This window comes from Lutra lutra, chromosome 1, assembly GCF_902655055.1.
Source record: "Lutra lutra chromosome 1, mLutLut1.2, whole genome shotgun sequence".
In the NCBI taxonomy this organism is placed as follows: domain Eukaryota; kingdom Metazoa; phylum Chordata; class Mammalia; order Carnivora; family Mustelidae; genus Lutra; species Lutra lutra.
The window spans coordinates 136626965-136649430 of NC_062278.1; the positions used below are offsets into that span (position 1 = coordinate 136626965).

The 22466-nt window shown below is 34.9% G+C and overlaps 1 protein-coding gene and 1 pseudogene across 7 annotated transcripts in view; both read right to left on the bottom strand.

Annotated features, from left to right (window-relative positions):
• LOC125087712 (protein-L-histidine N-pros-methyltransferase-like) overlaps positions 1 to 14237 on the bottom strand; it is a 54136-nt pseudogene extending 39899 nt beyond the window's left edge.
• The window catches only part of TBC1D5 (TBC1 domain family member 5), a 560004-nt gene that overhangs the window by 312767 nt on the left and 224771 nt on the right, over positions 1 to 22466 (bottom strand). The gene's annotated exons all lie outside the window — the stretch shown is intronic.

The window sequence follows — 22466 nt, forward strand, 5'->3', positions numbered from 1 at the left end:
GAATTAGAAATATAGAAGACCAAATGACAGAGAATAAAGAAGCTGAGCAAAAGAGGGACAAACAGCTACTGGACCACGAGGGGAGAATTCGAGAGATAAGTGACACCATAAGACGAAACAACATTAGAATAATTGGGATTCCAGAAGAAGAAGAGAGAGGGGAGCAGAAGGTATATTGGAGAGAATTACTGGAGAGAATTTCCCCAATATGGCAAAGGGAACAAGCATCAAAATCCAGGAGGTTCAGAGAACCCCCTTCAAAATCAATAAGAATAGGTCCACACCCCGTCACCTAATAGTAAAATTTACAAGTCTTACTGACAAAGAGAAAATCCTGAAAGCAGCCCGGGAAAAGAACTCTGTAACGTACAATGGTAAAAATATTAGATTGGCAGCAGACTTATCCACAGAGACCTGGCAGGCCAGAAAGAGCTGGCATGATATATTCAGAGCACTAAACGAGAAAAACATTCAGCCAAGAATACTATTTCCAGCTAGGCTATCATTGAAAATAGAAGGAGAGATTAAAAGCTTCCAGGACAAACAAAAACTGAAAGAATTTGCAAACACCAAACCAGCTCTACAGGAAATATTGAAAGGGGTCCTCTAAGCAAAGAGAGATCCTAAAAGTAGTAGATCAGAAAGGAACAGAGACAATATACAATAACAGTCACCTTACAGGCAATACAATGGCACTAAATTCATACCTCTCAATAGTTACCCTGAATGTTAATGGGCTAAATGCCCCAATCAAAAGACACAGGGTATCAGAATGGATAAAAAAACAAAACCCATCTATATGTTGCCTACAAGAAACTCATCTTAAACCCGAAGACACCTCCAGGTTTAAAGTGAGGGGGTGGAAAAGAATTTACCATGTTAATGGACATCAGAAGAAAGCAGGAGTGGCAATCCTTATATCAGATCCATTAGATTTTAGGCCAAAGACTATAATAAGAGATGAGGAAGGACACTATATCATACTCAAAGGATCTGTCCAACAAGAAGATCTAACAATTTTAAATAATTATGCCCCTAACGTGGGAGCAGACAACTATATAAACCAATTAATAACAAAATCAAAGAAACACATCAACAATAATACAGAAATAGTAGGGGACTTTAACACTCCCCTCACTGAAATGGACAGATCATCCAAGCAAAAGATCAACAAGGAAATAAAGGCCTTAAATGACACACTGGACCAGATGGACATCCCAGATATATTCAGAACATTTCATCCCAAAGCAACAGAATACACATTCTTCTCTAATGCACATGGAACATTCTCCAGAATAGATTACATCCTCGGTCCTAAATCAGGTCTCAACCGGTATCAAAAGATTGGAATCATTCCCTGCATATTTTCAGACCACAATGCTCTAAAGCTAGAACTCAATCACATGAGGAAATTTGGAAAGAACCCAAATACATGGAGGCTAAACAGCATCCTTCTAAAGAATGAATGGGTCAACCAGGAAATTAAAGAAGAATTGAAAAAATTCATGGAAACAAATGATAATGAAAACACAACGGTTCAAAATCTGTGGGACACAACAAAGGCAGTCCTGAGAGGAAAATATATAGCGGTACAAGCCTTTCTCAAGAAACAAGAAAGGTCTCAGGTACACACCAAACCCTACAGCTAAAGGAGCTAGAGAAAGAAAAAGAAAGAAACCCTAAACCCAGCAGGAGAAGAGAAATCATAAAGATCAGAGCAGAAATCAATGAAATAGAAACCAAATAAACAACAGAACAAATCAACGAAACTAGGAGCTGGTTCTTTGAAAGAATTAATAAGATTGATAAACCCCTGGCCAGACTTATCAAAAAGAAAAGAGAAAGGACCCAAATAAATAAAATCATGAATGAAAGAAGAGAGATCACAACTAACACTAAAGAAATACAATTATAAGAACATACTATGAGCAACTTTATGCCAACAAATTTGACAATCTGGAAGAAATGGATGCATTCCTAGAGACATATAAACTACCACAACTGAACCAGGAAGAAATAGAAAGCCTGAACAGACCCATAACCAGTAAGGAGATTGAAACAGTCATCAAAAATCTCCAAACAAACAAAAGCCCAGGGCTGGACGGCTTCCCGGGCGAATTCTACCAAACATTTAAAGAAGAACTAATTCCTATTCTCCTGAAACTGTTCCAAAAAATAGAAATGGAAGGAAAACTTCCAAACTCATTTTAGGAGGCCAGCATCACCTTGATCCCAAAACCAGACAAGGATCAAAAAAAAGAACTACAGACCAATATCCTTGATGAACACAGATGCAAAAATTCTCACCAAAATACTAGCCAATAGGATTCAACAGTACATTAAAAGGATTATTCACCACGACCAAGTGGGATTTATTCCAGGGCTGCAAGGTTGGTTCAACATCCGCAAATCAATCAATGTGATACAACACATTAATAAAAGAAAGAACAAGAACCATAGGATACTCTCAATAGATGCTGAAGAAGCATTTGACAAAGTACAACATCCCTTCCTGATCAAAACTCTTCAAAGTGTAGGGAAAGAGGGCACATATCTCAATATTATCAAAGCCATCTATGAAAAACCCAACGCAAATATCATTCTCAATGGAGAAAAACTGAAAGCTTTTCCACTAAGGTCAGGAACACAGAAGGGATGTCCATTATCACCACTGATATTCAACATAGTACTAGAAGTCCTAGCCTCAGCAATCAGACAACAAAAAGAAATTAAAGGCATCCAAATCGGCAACGAAGTCAAACTCTCACTCTTCGCAGATGATATGATACTCTATGTGGAAAACCCAAAAGACTCCACTCCAAAACTGCTAGAACTTGTACAGGAATTCAGCAAAGTGTCAGGATATAAAATCAATGCACAGAAATCAGTTGCATTTCTCTACACCAACAACAAGACAGAAGAAAGAGAAATTAAGGAGTCCATCCCATTTACAATTGCACCCAAAACTATAAGATACCTAGGAATAAACCTAACCAAACAGACTAAGAATCTGTGCTCAGAAAACTATAAAGTACTCATGAAAGAAATTGAGGAAGAAACAAAGTAATGGAAAAATGTTCCATGCTCCTGGATTGGAAGAACAAATATTGTGAAAATGTCTATGCTACCTAAAGCAATCTACACATTTAATGCAATTCCTATCAAAGTACCATCCATTTTTTTTCAAAGAAATGGAACAAATAATCCTAAAATTTATATGGAACCAGAAAAGACCTCGAATAGCCAAAGGAATATTGAAAAAGAAAGCCAAAGTTGGTGGCATCACAATTCCGGACTTCCAACTCTATTACAAAGCTGTCATCATCAAGACAGCATGGTCCTGGCACAAAAACAGACATACAGATCAATAGAACAGAATAGAGAGCCCAGAAATAGACCCTCAACTCTATGGTCAACTCATCTTTGACAAAGCAGGAAAGAATGTCCAATGGAAAAAAGACACCCTCTTCAATAAATGGTGTTGGGAAAATTGGACAGCCACATGCAGAGAAATGAAATTGGATCATTTCCTTACACCACACATGAAAATAGACTCAAAATGGATGAAGGACCTCAATGTGAGAAAGGAATCCATCAAAATCCTTGAGGAGAACACAGGCAGCAACCTCTTCGACCTCAGCCGCAGCAACATCTCCCTAGGAACATCGCCAAAGGCAAGGGAAGCAAGGGCAAAAATGAACTATTGGGATTTTATCAAGATCAAAAGCTTTTGCACAGCAAAGGAAACAGTGAACAAAACCAAAAGACAACTGACAGAATGGGAGAAGATATTTGCAAATGACATATCAGATAAGGGGCTAGTGTCCAAAATCTATAAAGAACTTAGCAAACTCAACACCCAAAGAACAAATAATCCAATCAAGAAATGGGCAGAGGACATGAACAGACATTTCTGCAAAGAAGACATCCAGATGGCCAACAGACACATGAAAAAGTGCTCCATATCACTCGGCATCAGGGAAATACAAATCAAAACCACAATGTGGTATTACCTCACACCAGTCAGAATGGCTAAAATTAACAAGTCAGGAAATGACAGATGCTGGCGAGGATGCGGAGAAAGGGGAACCCTCCTACACTGTTGGTGGGAATGCAAGCTGGTGCAACCACTCTGGAAAACAGCATGGAGGTTCCTCAGAATGTTGAAAATAGAACTACCCTATGACCCAGCAATTGCACTGCTGGGTATTTACCCTAAAGATACAAACGTAGTGATCCGAAGGGGCACGTGCACCCGAATGTTTATAGCAGCAATGTCTACAGTAGCCAAACTATGGAAAGAACCTAGATGTCCATCAACAGATGAATGGATAAAGAAGATGTGGTATATATACACAATGGAATACTATGCAGCCATCAAAAGAAATGAAATCTTGCCATTTGCGACGACGTGGATGGAACTAGAGGGTATCATGCCTAGTGAAATAAGTCAATCGGAGAAAGACAACTATCATATGATCTCCCTGATATGAGGGAGAGGAGATGCAACATGGGGGGTTAAGGGGGTAGGAGAAGAGTAAATGAAACAAGATGGGATTGGGAGGGAGACAAACCATAAATGACTCTTAATCTCACAAAACAAACTGAGGGTTGGGGGGAGTGGGGTTATGGACATTGGGGAGGGTATGTGCTATGGTGAGTGTTGTGAAGTGTGTAAACCTGGTGATTCACAGACCTGTAACCCTGGGGATAAAAATATATTATATGTTTATAAAAAATAAAATTTAAAAAAAAGAAAAGAAAAGAAATCTAAGTGCCCACTACAGAAAATCACAAAGGAAGAAAGCAAGGGAAAAAGAAAGGAACTAAGGAATTATAAACAGCCACAAAGAACATAATGGAAAGAATAAGTCCAAACCTACAAATAACGACATTAAATATAAGTGGTCTAAATTCCTGAATCAAAAGATACAGAGCAGATGAATGGATAAAAAAAGAAGACCCAATTACATGATGCCTACAAGAAACTCACTTCAGTTTTAAGGACACACAAAGACTAAAAATGAAGGGATGGTAAAAGTTATTTCATGCAAATAGAAACCAAAGAAAAGCCAGAGAAGCTATACTTGTATTAGACAAAATAGACATTAAGCCAAAGATGGTAATGAGATAAAAAAGGGTCATTATATAATGATAATGAGGGCATTCCAACAAGACAGTATAATATTTGTAAGTACTTATGCACCTAACAAAGGAATACCTAAATATATAAGGCAAATATTAATAGGCCTTCAGGGAGAAATAGAAAACAATGCAATATTACTAGAAAAATTTTATACCCCACTTACATCAATGGATAGATAATCCAGACAGAAAATCACTTTTTAAAAACCGACTTTAAACAATGTGTTAGACCAAATATACTTAATGAATATATACACAACATTTCATCCAAGATCAGTAGAATAAATATTGTTCTCCAGCACACATAGATCATTCCCCAGGATAGATCCTATGTTAGGCCACAAACAGGTCAATAAAATTTGAGAAGACTGAAATCATTTCAAGCATCTTTTCCAAACATAATGACTGAAACAAGAAATCAGTCATGAGATGAAAAAAAGAAAATTCACAATTATGTGAAGATTAAATAATATGCCACTAAACAATAAATGGGTCAAAGCAGAAACCAAAACACAAATCACAGAATATCTTTAATCAAATGAAAATGGAAATACAACATCCTAAATAAAACTTATGGGATGCAGCAAAAGCCACTGTGCAAGAGATTTATAGCAATAAACATCTATGTTAAGAAAAAGTAACTCAAACAACCTAACATGACACCTCACAGAACTACAACAAGAACAGCTAGTCAAAATTAGTAAAAGAAAGGTAACAACAAAGCTCAGAGTGAAAATAAAGTAAATGGAGACTAAAATGACAATTGAGTAGATTAATGAAAGTAAGAGCTGGTTTTTTGAAAATTTAAACAAAATAGACAAACTTTTCTTAGTAGGAAACATAGGACTCAAATAAATAAAATAAAAAATGAAAAAGGAACATTAGAACAGATACTACATGAACAGAAATGATCAAAAAAGACCACTAAGAAAAATTATATACTGACAAACTGGATAACCTACAACAAATCTTTGTGTGTCCTTAAAACTGAAGTGAGTTTCTTGTAGGCATCATGTAGTTGGGTCTTCTTTTTTTATCCATTCATCTGCTCTGTATCTTTTGATTTAGGAATTTATAAATTCCTAGAAACATACAACCTGCCAAGACTAAATCATGAAGAAATAGAAAATCTTAAAAGACCAATTACTAATGAGACAGAATCAGTAATCAAAAAGCTCCTGAGAGAAGAGAAATATACAGGACTAGATGGCTTCACTGGTAAACTCTACCAAACATCTGAAGAATTACTGCCAATCTTTCTCAAACTCCTCTCCAAAAAAACAGGTATGGGAACACTTTGAAATTTATTTTATGAGGCCAGCATTGTCCTGATACCAAAACCTGATACCACAATCAGGATACTGTAAGAAAAGAAAATTAGAGACCAATATCCCTGATGAACATAGACGCAAAAAGCCTTAACAAAATATTAGCAAACTGAATGCAACAATGCATCATATACCATGGTAACTAAGGATGGTTCAACATATGCACATCAATGTGATAAACCACATTAATAAAGGATAAAAATCATATAATCACTCAACAGTTGTGAAAAAAATTTGAGAAAATTCTACATCCATTTATGATAAAAACTCTCAAGAAAATGCATATAGAGGAAATGTATTTCATCATAATAAAGACCATATATGACAGGCCCACAACTACCATCACACTCAATGATGAAAAGCTGAAATCTTTTCCTTTAAGATCATGAATAGGACAAGAATGCTCAATCTTGCCACTTTCCTTTTTCTTTTTGAAGGACCTGACTGCTCTATAATTTGGTAATTTTTCAGGGTTGTTTTTGCAGTGAACAAACAAGAGGAATGAAGTAGGATTCCTCATATATAAAAAAGTCAATCTTATCATTTTTATTCGACATAATACTGAAAAGTCCTGTCTAGAACAATTAGGCAAGAGAAAAAAATAAAAGGCATAAACATCCAAAAGGAAGACAAAAAACTATCGATTTGTGTAAGTATGATAGCACATTTAGAAAACTCTAAAGACTCCACCAAAAAACTGTTAGAACAAATAAATTCAGTAAAGTTTTAAAACACAAAAGCAAATGCAAAAAGAAGTTGCATTTGTATACACTAACAATGAACTATCAGAAAGAGAAATTAAGAAAACAATTCCATTTACAATTGCACCAAAAAGAATACCTAGGATTAATTTCAACAAGGAGGTGAACGATCTGTACATTAAAAATCATAAGACATTGATTAAAGAAACTGAAGACAAAAAATACAAATAAATGGAAAGTTATTTCATGCTCATGGATTGAAAGAATTGCTATTGTTCAAATGTTTGCACCACCCAAAACAATTTACAGATTCAATGAAATCCCTAGATAAAGTTCAATGGCAAGGATACAAAATAAAGGAACCCTTATGCATTGTTAGTTGGAATGTTAAATTATGTGGCCACTATGGAAACAGTAGGTAAGGTCCTTAAAAAATTAAAAATAGAACTACCCACAGGACCCAGCAATTTCATTTCTAGTTATTTAGCTGAAGGAAACAGAAACACTAACTCCAAAAGATACTATGCACTCTCATATTCCTTGCAGTCAATACATTGAATCAACCTGTGTTTCCACTGATGGATAAATGGGTAAAGAAAATGTGGTACACACACAAAGACACACAGGAAAATTATTCAGCCATATAAAACAAAGAAATCTTGCCATTTTCAACAATACAGATGGACACTGAGGGCATTACAATAAGTGAACTAAGTCAGGTAAAGACAAATACCATATGATCTCACTTTTATGTAGAATGTAAAAAGAGCTCATACTCGTAGCAGCAAGGTCCACAATAGCCCAAGTGTGGAAGGAGCCAAGATGTCCTTCAACAGATGAACAGATAAAGAAGACATGGTTTTATATATATATATATATATATATAAAACCGAATATTACTCAGCCATCAAAAAGGATGCATACCTACCATTTACATAGGCATGGATGGAATTGGAAGGTTTTACACTAAGTGAAATAAGTAAGTCAGAGAAAGACAATTATCATACGGTTTCAATCATATGTGGAATATAATAAATAGTGCAGAGGATCATAGGGGACGGATGGGGAAAACAAAATGGGAAGAAATCAGAGAGGGAGACAAACCAGAGACTCTTGATCTGGGGAAACAAACTGAGGGTTGTGGGAAGGGAGGTGGGGGGTGGTTTGGTTAACTGGGTGATGAGCATTAAGGAAGGCACATGATATAATGAGCACTAGGTATTATATAAAGACTGATGAATAACTGACCTCTACCTCAGAAACTACTAACACATTATATGTTAACTAACTGAATTTAAATTTTTAAAAAGTCTACAGCTAAAAATAAGATAAGATTTTAACATAATTCATGCTGTATGTAATATCTTTTCTATCTGATAATTCCAGAAATATAGTAAAATACTGTTTTTGCTTAAGTGTTTTCCACTGGTTACACATTTTTGAACTTTCTTACTTCTATTATTTTTCAGTCAATTGTCTTAGATATTCAGTTGGTTCTTTCATGCTTTTTGGCATTATCAAATGGTTTCACTAGTGTTTTTGTTCTAGGTCTGTGAGGTGTAATGTTAGGCTGTTTGAGTTCTTTACTTTTTCTTAGCATAGATGTTTATTATATTTAAGAAATAGTGCAGAGGATCATAGGGGAAGGGAGAGAAAAGTGAATGGGAAGAAATCAGAGAGGGAGACAAACTCTCAGTTTATTTCTTTTGACTGATTTTTGTTAACATAAAATACATTTTTATCCTAATTGTTTATGTAACAAACTGATAGCATTAACATCCCTGATTATTCCCCTATCTAAATACATGCCTTTTGTGACATGGTTTTCCAACTACTTCTGTCAAGAAGTAAGTGGCATCATGAATTTTCCAATCCATGAACATGAAATTCTCTACCTTTATTTGTATCTTCCTTAGGGTAATGTTTTGTAGTTTTCAGAATAATACCTCCGTTTCTTTTGTCAAATGTATTCCTAAGTACTTAGTTCTTTTTAATGCTGCTGTGAATAGAAATTTTTCCTTAAAATTATTATTGGATTGTCCACTACAGCATACAGAAACAATTTTGCAATCACTTCATTCTGGCTGGCTTTGTTACTTGCTTTGGCTAACAAAAAATGGTAGCTGTGACAAAGGGCCAGTACCAAGCCTACTTCATGTGGAACCCTGAGCTTCTGTTTATCTTCCTGGAATGCTGACACCATCATGTAAACAAGCAATAGCTAGCTTGCTGAAGGCTGAAACCTATGACTGAGTCACTCCATCACTTCACTCAACAGTCAGCTAACTGCCAGACACACAAGTAAGACAATCTTAGACCACCTATCCCCTAGACACATAATCAAGCTCAGCCCAAAACAAAAGAATTACCCAGCTTTCTCATTAGCAACAATAAAAAAAAATGCTTACTGTTTTATAAAACTAAGTTAAGAGATAGCTTATTGTGCAGCAAAAACTGAGAAGCTATTTATGAATAACAAGAAATATTATTGCCTGGCACACACCAAACATATAATTAACCAACACAGTTCATTTAATTATTAAGCACAGATATATACCATTTGAAAACATATTCAATCTGTAAAATATATCGAAGTGTAGTTCAAGAAACTTTCTAGAAAATAATTCTTAAACTGCAAGTTTTGTGATACATTTTTACTCAAAACTATTTTGTACAGAAAATAGAAAAAAATGTTTGAATTTTAAAAAAAGAAAGGAAAAGCTAATCTTTATAGAATATGTCTCAAATTATGCCTCAAACCTTTTTGAAGGAAGATATGCAAATTAAAAAAATAAAAATACATACATATGGACATAAATACATGAATCAAAAAATAAAAATACATATATATATGTACATACATACATGAATTAAAAAAATAAAAATTTCTCACTAAGAAACATTTCAGAAAAATTAACAATGCCACTCTCCCTCAGAAGGATAATGCTGTATAAGTATACTGCAATCCTTAAAAAAGTATTACATTAAGGGGCGCCTGAGTGGCTCAGCTGGGTAAGCATCCAACTCTTGGTTTCAGCTCAGGTCATGATCTCGGCGTTGTGACACTCAGCGTGGAGTCCACCTGGGATTCTCTCTCTTTCTCTCTCCTTCCCCACTCAGCCCCTCTCCTCACTATCTAAAGTAAATAAACAAAATATATTTTTTTAAAGTACTAGATTAAATTATTTCAATATTGCTATTTATAGATTGAGTGATTCATCTTTATCACTTAAGACACAAAGTAAATGATCCTTAAATAAACTCCTTGTATTTGGAAGAGGTTTACTCTTGAAAACAATGATCAAAACCTAAACATGAGTAATGCATTTTGATGTTTAATCATATACATTAAAAGCAATGTTTAAATGTTCCTTTAATAGATACCTTTAAGCCATTTTTAAAAAAAAATTTCTTAAAGTCATTTTTGTTTAAAAAATAATTTAAAATGATTAATAACGGGCATTGTAGCTAAAAAGGTAAACACAAAGACATTTATTAGCAAAGAAATAGGGAAAAATTTAAACAACCCTGCAACACTTTCGTGCATGCAATTCATCAAGAAATGTTTTAAAGAACAAAACAAATGTTGGCTCATTCTGGAGCTTCTTTGTCATCATTAATGTATTCAGGTTTTCACAGCTGAACTGCTATACTTTGAAAAGATTTTCATGAAAGGAAACTCATATTCAATGTTTAAACAAAGCTGTCAGGTTACCAAGATTAAAATTAGTTTGAGTGTCCAGAAAATCTCTTCTTAAAAAAAAAAAAAAAATTATGGTGGTCTTTATTTGCAAACAAAATACAAGAAGCTTTTGTTTAACCATGTGTATTTATTTTGGGGGGAAAATAAAGTGAAAGAACAATTTTAAAGTAAGACTATTCTGTTTCATTACTAGTTCTATTTCTCAAATTGATACAAATGATCTCCTTCTGTTTCTGTCTATCTGCTTGCCTTGTCAGTACAACTAATTGTCAGGGTTGGGGAGATCTCTTATATCTAAACAGAAGATGTGCAGTTTGTAACCTGCTTAATTTGCCTTATGTCCTACATGCCCTCAGTATGGTGTTCATTAAAGTCTCAGCTGTTTTGTTTGTAGCAGTGGCAGCCCAAACATAGGCTTATTTTTCTTTGTTAAAAGGCCAGATTGTGCATAAATATAACCCTAATCTGTGTGTCTGGGTCTGTGTGTATGTGTGTCTGAGGGTGTGTTTTAATGGCAAGAACTTATGAAGCATGTAAACACTTCTTGGTTTTCCCATCACTCAAGCCAGGTATCTGAAATCAGTCCCTTGCCTAAATGTTCATTAAGAACAGCACCTCTCAGTCTTGGGAAAAAGGTTTAACATGAGAGCCATCTATAAAACCAGATAAACTCCAATGGCAAGTTGGTATAAATAAATTCTATAAATTGCAAATAAAAACCATTCTTAAGGGTTCTCATCCCTCCCCTGTAAAATTTTCCTGGCCTAACTGCTTCCATGCATCTGATTATATAGAAGGTTTAAATGAAACCTACTTGTATTTGCCTTGGAAATAATATGGCTCAAAATCATATTGGCTGGGGCGCCTGGGTGGCTCAGTGGGTTGGAGCCTCTGCCTTCGGCTCAGGTCATGGTCCCAGTGTCCTGGGATCGAGCCCCGCATCGGGCTCTGTGCTCTGCGGTGAGCCTGCTTCCACCTCTTTCTCTATCTGTCTGCCTCTCTGCCTGCTTGTGATCTCTGTCTGTCAAATGAATAAATAAAATCTTTAAAAAAAAAAAATCATATTGGCTTGAACAAATACTCAAAATTTTATATTTAACCAGTCCATCCACAACTAGAATTTCTGTTCAAATCTGATGTTTGTAAGTAGATTACTATTACCCTAAGTTTTTAAATACAGCCTCCCTGATATGTATACAATTAATTTCAAAACTCATGTATGAATTGTATAGTTAACAGTGTTCACATGTATCAAATTAATCACATTCTGAAATCATTAAAAGTAGAAGGTATAAAAATGTGTCAAATATTTAATTACTGCACTTTTGTGTGAAGTTTGATTAACAAGATAAAAAATTTATTTTTAACTTGTTACTAAGTTACTTGTGATGTTAATTTTAACATGCAATTAATTATATGTACATAAAGGGCTATTAAAGTATTAAGCCTGACAGCTGCAAAAAATAATTTAACCTCCAAAATAACTAAAAATTAAATACTGTCTATAGGTCATTTTGGCCCATAAAATATACTTTTTAAAATAAAATTAATTATTAAATACAACTACCCAGATATGATGATTTTAAGAAAACATTCATAACTGTGTCTTCAAAAGCTCTTCTCAAAATTAATCAGACAACTGACTGAAGAAAATGGTATTAGACGAAGATACTGGAAATAACTGAGGAAGTATCAAAGATCCCCACTGGAGTTGTCTTTTCATTCCGAAGGTTAATTTGTGATTCGTTCATACTTTACGTACTTACAAAGGTGCTTTCACATAGAAAAAGAACAAGATTTTTACCCTAGTGCTGATCTTTTGTCATTAATCCATCAAGATTTAAGGAAAAGAGAGAGTCTGTACACAGGACTCTAAAGATGAAGCATCATATCTGAAGAGTAGCTGCACATAAGAAAATTACAGGATGGAAAGCAAGTTCAGTGATAAAAAGCTGGCCAAAGTTAAGACCACTTCCTTGAGAGGAAGTGAGGCTACAGAGATTTCATATTTTATCCTTAAGGACATGAACAGAAGGGCTTTTCAACACAATATGGTACACAATATTCTTTCTCAGTATGAAACCTGTCACACCCCTAATGTCATAATTTGGAGAAACTTAATCATAAGACCTGATCAAAGGATAACGAAAGTTAAAGTTTATGATATTGTGAGTGGAACTACAACTTCAAGAACAAATTTATCAGAAACTCAATAGCTGAGAGAAAGTCTCTCATTCCTGGTTGGGTAATAATTGTTCTTACTCCAAGTACCTTGGGGAGCCCTTTATAACTAGAATAACAGGTAGAATCAGGCATATAACCAGCCACAGTCCAAACCAGTCTTTCCTAGAGTGATTTCACAGTACAAGATGGGTCCCTATACGCATACAGAGAAGGGAGAAGAATGAGGTACCAACATTAACCCAACTTGACTCTTCCTAAAATCAAAGCAAATAATATATCCAGTTCTTTACATGTGTACAGAGAGCCTGGACAACACTAAGTTACTTAATAGAAATATAATTGACATAAAAATTGGAAATTATATTAGAGTATATAACTTTAACACTGAGAAAATTTAAAGTACAATGCTACTATCCCTACCATCTTCCAATAGTTAAGAAAAATAAAGCAAATTGAATTTAGGATTTACTAAGTTGGTTCTGGTGCTAAAATAAGAAACAGGGCTTGTTTAAGTAAAGTTTTTGATTCTTCTATATGTGTCTGAAAACATAACTGGCAGTTTTTCTGCTGTCTTTCTACATTCAATTACTTTTAAAAGATAAGATTTTAAAAATTATTGTAAAAGCCTCTTCAGAGTATATCAGTAAGAGTGATGCTGGAAAATGGCTGAGCAGGAACTCCAGGGCTCCATTCCTCCACAAAAACAACTAATAAGCTGACAAAAACTACCAAGAATCACTTTTGCAGAACTCTAAAATTTAGTCAAAAACTTAACAACAAACAGGAAAGATTAATGAAGACAGAAGCTGCTGCTTTGTAGTAACGTGGTACAGGGTGCTAATGCCAGAGTGAGCTATACACACTTTGTTCTAAAGGAAAAGTTGTTGAGTGTTTTACCTGTCTGGCAGCTCCCTAAAGGAACAGGGCAAGTACTCGCCTTTGTTTCTTCCAATTTCAAGTGTTCCCAGAGCTGGGGCACATTCTCTGGTGGCATTTGCTAAAAGCAGTGAACGTCAAAAGTATTGGCCCCAGCAGACCTATCAAGAAATAAGTTAGGACAAGCAACAGAGAAACCAATAGCCTAGGTAGGAAAGGGCTGGGAAAGGAGACATATGGGGTAATATGGACGTTCAAAATCTCCCATGTACCTGAGGGAATCAAGAGGGCCATATGCATACTCGGAAAAAAGACTGAAGAGACTCAAAACTGTCATCTCTGGCTGAGCTTTATTCTCCAAGTAAAGGCAAAGTTGTGAACAGCCTGGCTAAGCAATGAAGGATGCCTACCTTGACAAGAGCCAATATACAGTCTTATTTTGGCTCCAGGTATTCAAGGATAATTTGTCAAAAATTAGTTGAGCTCTAAGCTAATATAACACAGACTTCATAATTATACACACAAAGAATACAGACTTTACAGAAATAGTTTGTAAAAGTCATTAAAACAACAACCTGCAACTACAGAAATAATAAACCCCAAGGAGGAGGTTGCCACACTATGAGATTCAAAATAATCCAGTTTTCAACAGAAAATTAAGAAGCGTATAAATAAACAATAAAGTATGGCCCATTCATAAGGGAAAAAATTATCAGAAAATGTCCCTGAGGAAGCCCAAGCATTACACGTGCTAGACAAAGATTTCAAATCAATTGTAATAAATACGTTCAAACAGCTAAAGGAAAACTGCACAGAAGTAAAGGACACCAGGAGAACAACGTCGCAACAGAGAATATTAATAAAAAGATCGACATTAGAAACAGAAACAAAATAGTAATTCTGGAGCTGAAAAGTAGAGCAGGCAAATTTAAAATTCACTGGAGGGGATTAACAGCATATTTCAGCAGGCAGAAGAAGAATCAGGAAACCTGAATTTAAATCAATTAAGTATTTAGTCTCAGGGTCAGAAAGAAAAAAGAAGAATGGAGGAGAGATAAAATAGAGAGTAGAAAAACAATAAAGAGAATCAGTGAACCCAAAAGTTGGTTCTTTGAACAGATAAAAAAATTTGACAAATTTTTAGTTAGACTGATACAGAAAAATACTAAAAAATGAGAAATGAAAGTGGAGACTCTACTACAGACCTTATAGAAAAAAGAAGATTATAAAGATACTATGAACAAATGTATACCTACACGTTTGTAGGTGTTGTAGGTGTTAGGAGGTGAACAGATTCCTAAACACACAAAAACTGACTCAAGAAAGAGGAAATCTGAATAGACTTGTAAAGAAGCACAGAGATTGGATCAGTAATCAAAACACTCCCCCAATGACCAGGACCAGATGGCATCATTGGTAGTGCTACCAAATATTAATAATAATTAACACTAATCCTTCTCAAACTCTTTCAAAACTAGAAAAGGAGAGCGCATTTACCTATATGGCCAGCATTAACCTGATACCGAATAAGAAAAAGATATTTTAAGAAAACTACAGACCAGTATCCCTAATATATAAATATAATGAATAGAAATATAAAAATCATCAACAAGGGCACCTGGGTGGCTCAGCTGGTTAAGCAGCTGACTCTTGATTTCAGCTCAGGTCATGATCTCAGGGTTGTGAGATGGAGCCTTGCATCAGGCTAACATGCTAGGCATGGAAGTTGCTTAAGATTCTCTCTCCTCTCCCTACCCCAACCTTAAAAAAATCCTAAACAAAATACAAACAAATCAAATTCAACAGCATTTTAGGAGTATTCTATATCATAACCAAGTGGAATTTATCCCTGGAACACAAAACTGGTTCAGTTTAGAAACATCAGTCAATGTAGTACATAACATTAGTAACATGAAGGAAAAAATGACATGATCATCTCAATTAATGCATAAAAAGCATCTGACAAATTCCAATGTCCTTTCCAGATAAAAACACTCATCAAACTAGGAATCAAAGGAAACTTCTTCAACATGAAAAAAAGGCTTTTATGAAAAATTCACAATTAACATTAATCAATGATGAAAGCCTGAAAGATTTCTCCCCAAATCCAAACAAAACACCACTTCTATTCAATATCATACTAAAAATTCTAGCCAGAGTAATTAGGCAAGAAAAAGGAAAGGCATCCAAATCAAAAAAGAAGTAAAATGATTTCTATTAAATGGTGACATGATCTTATACAGAGAAAATACTAAAGAACACACACACACACACACACACACACAGAGCTTATAAATGAATGCAGCAAAGTTGCAGGATAAAAGATCAGTGTGCAAAAATCAGTGTATTTTGTTAACTAACATAACTGCAAATATCTTTTTGACAAGAAGCCTCTAAATACATGTAAAGAAACACTTTTGGTTCAATAGTCCTAATGCTCTCAAACCAGTTATTAAGATATTCTATTTAAAGAAAATCTTGAAGAAAGGAATATTCTATTACTGTCACACTTCCATTTTATATACTTATTTTAACAAGAGAGTAATGGTTATCCCAAAACAGGGGTCAATAAACTAGAACCCATGGGCCAAAGTGACTGACCTCCTGTTTGCTAAATAATATTTTATTGAAACACATCCACAGACATTTGTTTACAAATTGTCTATGAATGCTTTCAGGCTAAAATGCCTGAAACTACAAAACTAAAATATTTACTATCTGACCCCTTTAAAAAAAAAAAAATTGCCAACCTCAGCTCTAAAAAATAATCTAGTATAGAAATTTACTTTAGATTGGCACATGACAGTGAAACAACGATTTCCCTTTTACCCTATTAATTATAAGTAACTGCCTGTCAAAATCCAAGAAAACTCCTTAAAGTATGGCTGAGTTAATGTTCCAAAGATTACGAGGCTATTTCCAACCTAGAATCAAGAACTGAGTCATACAACAAACAGCTTTGCTCAAAATTGAAGAGAAAATGCTCTTAAAAACTGTTAAACAGGGGCACCTAGGTGGCTCAGGTGGTTAAGCATCCAACTCTTGGTTCAGCTCAGATCACCATCTCATGGGTAGTGAGAACTCCCATCAGGCACCACGTTCAGCTGGGAGTCTGCTTGAAGATTCTTACCCTCTGTCCTTAACCCCACTCACATGTGTGCCACACACTCTCTCTAAAATAAATAAATACATGCCTATATATATACACACACACTGTTAAAGGATTAGATTAGTAGGTAATACTGATGATAAAAGACTACCTACCCAAAGGATTAGATTATAAAAGGATTTGGCCTATTTCAGGAGTGAGACAAGACTATTACAAACTAAGGTTTGAATGAGGAGTTGTTATAAGCAGATAGTATATCACACTTTTTTCCCTAAATAACTTATCTTTCAAGAATCCCTAGTCTCGAGTATTCTGTATATTTCAAATAAACTAAGGATGTGTTCTATATTAAACTGGCATGATGAATGAAGAAAAAGTTATGGTACACTTGAAAAAGAAAAAGCAATGAACAAGGAAAGCTAAATTTTTTTTATTTAATAAACTTTATTTTTAGAGCTATTTTAGGTTTAAAAAAAAAAAAGGAACAGAAAGTAATAGAGCTTTCATATAGCCCTCACCCTCACATATGTAGTGTCCTCTAGTATTCACATCTTGCATTAGTGCAGTACATTTGTTACACTGATGCATCATCAATACTGATAATTATTAACTAAAGTCCATAATTTACATTAGGGTTTACTCTGTGTTGTGCACTCAATAGATTTTAATGAATATATAATGACTTGCACCCACCATTACAGTATCACTGTAGTGTCACTGCCCTAAGATCCTATGTGCTCCACCAACAGATCCTTCCATCCATCCCTCCCTACCTCACCCCACCCCTAATGACCACTACTGGTCTTTTTAATGTCTCCAGAGTTTTGGTTTTACAGAATACTGTGTTATTGGAATTATGTATATAGGCTTTTCAGATTGACTTCATTCATGTAGCAATATGCATCTATGATTCCTCCTGGTCTTTCTATGGCTTAATAGGTCATTTATTTTTTATCACTGAATAATAATTATACTCCATACACATACCACAATTTATCCATTTGACTACTGATAGGCATCGTGGTAGCTTCCAAGTTTTAGCAGTTATGAATAAAAATGCTATGAATACTGTGCAGGTTTATCTGTGGACATAAGTTTTCAGTTCATATGGGCAAATACTAAGGAGTGTAATTGCCGAATCATACGGTAAGAATGTGTTTAGTTTCATTAAAAAAAAAAAAAAAAAAAAAAGCCAAAGTATCTTCCAAAGTGACTGCACCATTCTACATTCCCACCAGCAGTGAAGGAAGAGTTCCTGTTGCTCCCCATCTTCACTAGCATTTGGTGATGTCAGTGTGCTGGATCTTAACCATTCTAATAGGTGTGTAGGTGTCTCATTTTAATTTGTAATTCCCTGATGACCTCTGATGTTTCACATCTTCTCCTACCCTTATTTGCCGTCTGCATATCTTCTTTGGTGGGGTTTCTGATCAGATATTTTGTCCATTTTTTAACTGGGTTGTTTTCTTATTGAATTATAAAAGTTCTTTGTATATTTTAGATGTCAGTCCTTTATTAGCTCTGTTTTGCAAAGATTTTTTCTCCTAGTCTGTGGTTTATCTTTCATTCTCTTAACAGTGTCTTTCAAAGAAAAAAAAATGGTTTTAATGTTAACGAAGTCCAACTGACTGTTTTTTTCTTTCATGGATCATGCTTTTGTTTTTGAAACTAAAGCATCATTGCCAAACCAAAGTCACCAAGATTTTTTCCTATATCATCTAAGAATTTTATAGTTCTGCATTTTGCATTTAGGATTATGATCTAATGTTCATGAAAGGTGTGAAATCTATGTCTACATTTTGTTTTGTTTGGGGTTATGTTTGCTTTGCATGTGGATACCAGCTTTCTAGCACTACTTGTTGAAAAAGACTATCCTTTTTCCATTGAATTGCCTTTGCTTCTAGTCAAGATCACTTAACTATATTTCTATGGTCTATTTCCAGGCTTCTTATTCTGAGGTCAGGTAGCATCAGTCTTCTACCTTTGTTCTCCTTCAATGTTGTGTTGGCTATTCTGGATGGGTCTTAGATTTTATTTTATTTTTTTAAGATTTTATTTATTTATTTGAGAGAGAACACAAGCAGAAGAAGAGGCAGGCAGAGGGAGAGGGAGAAGTAGACTCTCCGCTGAGCAGGGCCTGATTCAGGGCTTGATCCTAGGACCCTGGGATCATGACCTCAGCTGAAGGCAGAGACTTAACCAACTGAGCCACTCAGCTGCCCCGGGTCATAGATTTTAGTAGAGAAATTCTATGTAGTCACACTGGAAAGTGATTGAACAAATGCACAGAAGTGGGCTGTGAAGGCCTTTGAGAACTTTCTTTAAAACTTCACTTAATCTAAGAAAACTCAGGATGCTAGAAAAAAAAGCAATTAACTTCTTACACTTGGCCTCTTTTGATAAAACAATGTTTCTTTTAAAAAATCTATTACTTTTTAAAGATCAAGCATTAAATAATCAATTCCAGTTACTCTTCTGATATTCTATAGCATAGGCCAAAGAATCAACAGACAAATCATTTTAAAATTCAAGACAGAATTTAGAGACTAGGTATAATGAAAATCAAATCAGGACCAAATGAGAACTGCTTATTGTAGTATATGTAGCAACTAGGTAGTGGTTTACCCATGCTAACCTCAAAATGCTATTTAAAGAATTACCTAATTTTCCACTATTGCTAAATTGATTGTTCTACTCATACCATACTATTCTGACTCATCGGACCTAAGAACAACCTGCTAGACTGAATTCAGAGCTAGGGACACACAATGAAACCAATGGGAGACTGTAATATAAACATTCACAAGGACTAAAAAGAACTTAATATACTCACTCTACTCCTATGAGCCCCCTTCCTAGAAATGAGAACTATAGCTAATTTTTCAAAGTCTGTGGATACTGTAAGCTTCTTGCATTTTACACTTAAATATTTATTACCTAATTACTCTTATGCCTGCTTCCTTCTTTACTTGCAATTTTACAAATTTTTGTCATTAACTAAAGGGGGAAGAAAAGGAAAGAAATGAAAGCAACAGAAACTTAAATCAATCAAACTAGGCAAAAAGATTGTCAAACTAATTTTAAAAATTAGAGTACTGATTTATCTGGATTGCATTTATATCCCTTCCACATAAAACCACCACTTGATTACATGATAGTAAATCTTGCTCTCATGTTTACAGAGAACAGCAGATCTTATTAATTATGACCTGGATGACGATTCATCTGCTTCCCCTTACTCTGCATACATAGAAACAGAAATATAACAATTTCTTCATCCCTGGATCTTCTGATCTCAACACAGAGTAGGCTGAGTAGAAGAGCTTTTTTTATTAGCTACTAATAAAGTGAATTTCTAGGTAAGAAATATTGGCATTAAAATGTCTTTTTTTAATTTTTAAAGATTTTATTTATTTGACAGACATTGAGAGAACACAAGCAAAGGGAGTGGCAGACAAAGGGAGAGGGAGAAGCAGACTCCCTGCTGAGCAGGGAGCCCCATGCAGTGCTGGATCCCAGGATTCTGGGATCATGACCTGAGCCGAAAGCAGACGCTTAACTGACTGAGCCACCCAGGCACCCCACATTAAAATCTTTAAGAGCAAATTTGAGAAGCAAACTTTTTTGCTTCCTACCTTTTTAATATTCCACACCATTCTGTACCCCTCCATTATAGTGATTAATTAGAAATGACCTACTTCATGATTTCCAAAAACTTTATGATAAGCAAAAACCAGATACAACTGAACACTTAAAATTTTCCAGGATCTGTATTCTTGTCTCTAACTACCATTATACGTTTCCAATACTATTTACACAATGATAAATAGGACATGTATTGGTAAGGGCCAACAATAAATATATTTTTTATTTACATTCTTGTAAGCTTCGCTTTCTGTCTTTGTACTTTCTCTTCCATCACTTTATATTTAGCAGCTCTTCCACAAAATCACTCAGTCCATTAAAAGTTTCTTTCTTTTCTGTTATAAGGAACCAAGAATACACCATTACATTTTTCTATGTGAAGTATGCTATTAAATAATAGCTTGTACACTAATTAAAGCAAATGTAATTGTGAGAACACATTGACATTGTTGAAGTAAATTACTCAATTTGTTAATAGTTTCATTTCAAGTGACCTTAATTGTATTAATTGTGATACTAGCAAATTAAATTGAAGAGCATTAAATACACTGTTCTAATATGTCCTAGAGGAGCAAATTTTCCATTACATCAGCAAAGAGAAAATAATGCTTATATGCCCCCACTCCAAAATCACACACACACACACACACTGGGTCAAAAAGAAAAGGTCACACTAGACTGCATTTACTATTACTATTTTAATATCCATAGCATGACCTAAAATAGACCACACAAAAGTAACTGAGCTTCAAATAAATGGTTAATTTTAAGGCATTCTTCTATCTTAGATTAAGGAGACATTACTTCACCATTATGAAGAGTTAAAATGTTGAGGATGAGGAAACAAAGTTTGGTACAAAGAACGGCAATTTGAAAATATATTTTAAAAAATAATACATTCTGTGTAATCAGGCATTACTAAGGCTATATATTAAAAAAAAGTTACAGCCCTCATTTCTTGAGAAGAAACTTAATTGTTCAAAGGCAGTAACAATACAGACTGTCAAAAAACTCCCAGTCTTTAGAATAAAATCTGTACTCCTCAGTTTGGCTTACAAAACCCTTATAATCTGGCCTCTGCCTATAAGACCCATCCTGTGCCATTGCTATACCACCATGGTACCCCAGACACAATGACATTTTCCAGTTCCTTCAGTATGACAGGTCTATTCCTATCCTGGGATAGGATCTTCCTTTGCATGAACTCTTCCTTTTTTTGTGAAACTGCTTTGCTGTTTCTCTCTCTTTCTCTCACTAACTTTGCATGTCTGGTTCCTCCTCATCTGTCATTCACATCTAGCTGATGTATCATCTTCTTAGAGAGATATATAAAATCTAAAGTAGGCACCCAGTCACTCCAGTAGAGTAGACTCCAGTCTACTTTCTTGTTTTGCCTAGTACTTATCACTTTCTCATATATTTTTCCTTATTTCTGTGCTTTTTATTATTTTTTTACTGTCCCTCTCCTGCTAAAATGTGAATCCCATTGAGAGAAACCACTTGGGTCTACTTTTTTAACAGTCCATCCCCTGATAGATACCAAATGATCACTATTTTGAATGAATAAGCAAATATCAGTCCTGTGGCCGGCAGCCCTTATTCTGTGTGATAGAATTTATGTGCCTCTATAAATCTCTCTTCATTCACTGAGTACCACTAAAATTTCTTAATCATTGTGCCAACATGACTGACTAAAAACCTATAAGCTCAGGGACACCTGGCTGGCTCAGTCTGTAGAGCATGCAACTCCTGATCTCGGGGTCATGAGTTTGAGT